The sequence below is a fragment of the Pelodiscus sinensis genome, chromosome 2 (genome assembly GCF_052426305.1).
Source record: "Pelodiscus sinensis isolate ZL-2025 chromosome 2, ASM5242630v1, whole genome shotgun sequence".
NCBI classification, from domain to species: Eukaryota; Metazoa; Chordata; order Testudines; family Trionychidae; genus Pelodiscus; species Pelodiscus sinensis.
In genome coordinates this window covers 256587969-256590267 of record NC_143053.1, presented here as the reverse complement: position 1 = coordinate 256590267, position 2299 = coordinate 256587969, and the positions used below count along the sequence as shown (strand labels likewise).

Genomic DNA, 2299 nt, shown 5'->3' with positions numbered 1-2299 from the left:
GGGTGCATGGCGGCGCGGAGGGGTGGGGGAATCAGGTATTGTGTTTCATATGATTGCAAATTGAAAAGAACAGTTGTTAAAAATCTCAGCTTGGTTGGAGAAGTAGCAAGCAACTTGTCGAATCTTTCAGCATGGTGGATCCTGAAAGGAGACTGACAAAGTTTCGGTAAGAAAGACAGAACCTTCAAGATGGTAAGTTTCAGACTTATCCAGACAGGAGCAAGCGTGGAAGCCTTCATTCTCCTTCTGGAGTTTCATATTCTCTTACTCCTTGTTTGGTGGCTGAGTGGAGATAGGTCGGTGGCGGATGGCAGCAACCCTATGCTGATATTTACACCCCCCATCTTTTTGGTCTCAGGAGGCACTTGGTTTTCAGCTGTTGGTCCAGAGGTCTCCTGGGTCTCTTTACCCTCTTGCGGTTTAGCGTTCTGTGGGCGTCTGCGTAGGTAACTGAAGTTAGGACGGTAGCGACATTGGCTTATCGCTGACTCTTCGGTCTCCTTTGCCCGGGGGCTTCCATTACACGTTTCCCCTCCCTCCTCTCTCAGCTGTTTCATACGATGCTGCCCCAAGCTCAGAAGCTGCCTGAAATCCTGGAATATGCTCTGTTTCAAAGCTTTGCTGTGCTCTGCCTGCGCACCCGGACCTTCAGCGAAGACCACTTCTGTTCTCCCAGCAGAGCTGGAACACTGCGGCTCATCCCCATAGGATCTGTGCCTCGAATAAGACGGACCACTGCCGGGCAGATTCCCGTCTTCTGGTGCACTCTCTGATCCCTTGAGCTTTGGCATGCCCTCGCCCGTGTGCAAACTCTTTTGAGGCAAGCGTCTCCTGGGGCCCCAAGAGCACTTATGGCGGTCGGCAGCATATACGCTGCCTTGCACGGGAATGCCCCCAGGACCGGTGACGTTGGCAGCTTCCAGGCCTTTCTCCCCTAGGACCACGTCAAACTCCACCATCTCCCCATCGCCTATGCTGCGGTGGTACTTGGTGGGGTTGTTCTTGGCGATGGCCGACTGATGCACAAAGATGTCTGCCTTGCTGTCGCTCCTGGTGATGAAACCGTAGCCGTTTCTGACGTTGAACCACTTGACCGTTCCCCAGACCTTCCTCTCCATCACCATCTTCTGCTCCGCCAGGACCAGTGGAACCAGGAGGCATTTACTCTTCCTGGATGTAGCCTGAGGGTCCGGCTGCATTGCCGGCTTATGGCTCAGGACCATCGCACGGGGCAGCTCTGCCGTAGGAGATGCTGGTTCAGGCTCTCCGGGCCTCTGGCCGTCGAGGGCAAAGAAAACCAGCTGAGGCGCTCCGGCTGCCTTCACGCTTTTGCCGTCAGCTCTGGGCTACTGCTGTAGGTCGAGCTTCAGCCTCTAGCAATGGTCACAGTGAGAGGCCACAGCTTCGGGCAACATTTCTTGAGCCAATGGGATTGCAACTTGCGGAGGCTGATTGGCTCAGCCACGTGTGATGTCACAGAACTAAAATGCAGTGCGTTGTTACATCATCCCCATGGTGACAGAAGAGGGAGAATCTTCAACGTCCAGCATTAATCCCAACAATTTGTGGTCAGAAGAAAGCACCTCTTTTTGGAAGACAGCAGAGAGGAAGGAAGGTCCAGTGGTCAGGGTGGATTCGGAACCTCTCCATTCAATTCCCTGTTTTGTCACTGGCTTGTTTTGTGCCTTGGGCAAGTTCCTTAGTCTCTCCGTGCCTCGGTTTCCCATCAATAAAGTGGGGGTAACAGCACTAAAAGCTTGCAAGATGCCCCATGATGATGAAGTTAAGTCTCAGAGTTTGACACTATCTTGTTTACTGGAATTCAGGAGTGGAGGCTCAGACTTTGCTCTCAGTTACCTTAATGCGTAAGAAGAGTAGCTCTGTCGGCTTCATTGGAATCACATCTGATCAGTTCTGGTAGGAGATCACAAGCGGCCTCACCATTACCTGGGTGGAGCCAGCCCTGGGTGAAATTGAAAAGAGCTGGAAGTTTGCTAGAGGGTCTGAGCCAGCCCCTGCCACCAGGACTATGAAACCTTCATAGTCAAAAGAAGGGTTATGCCCATTTACAGTTGGGGAACTGACGCCCTGTGAGATTAAGTGACTCACCCCAGGTCATTCAGAGAAGCGGTGGCAGAGCCAGAAAATGAAACCAGTTCTTCTGCACCTTCTTCCTGTGCCTGAACCACAAGGCCATCCTTCCTGTGGTCTCCAGGATGCCAGTGACATGCTGGTGCACCTCCAGGGTCCTGGCTGGCATGGCCCTTGGTTTACACTGGCATAACTGAGGTTGGAATCT

The 2299-nt window shown here is 52.8% G+C and overlaps 1 pseudogene; it reads right to left on the bottom strand.

The window, feature by feature from the left end:
- Positions 1-254: 254 nt before the first annotated feature.
- LOC102462450 (Y-box-binding protein 1 pseudogene) lies at positions 255-1223 on the bottom strand (annotated as a pseudogene).
- Positions 1224-2299: the final 1076 nt, after the last annotated feature.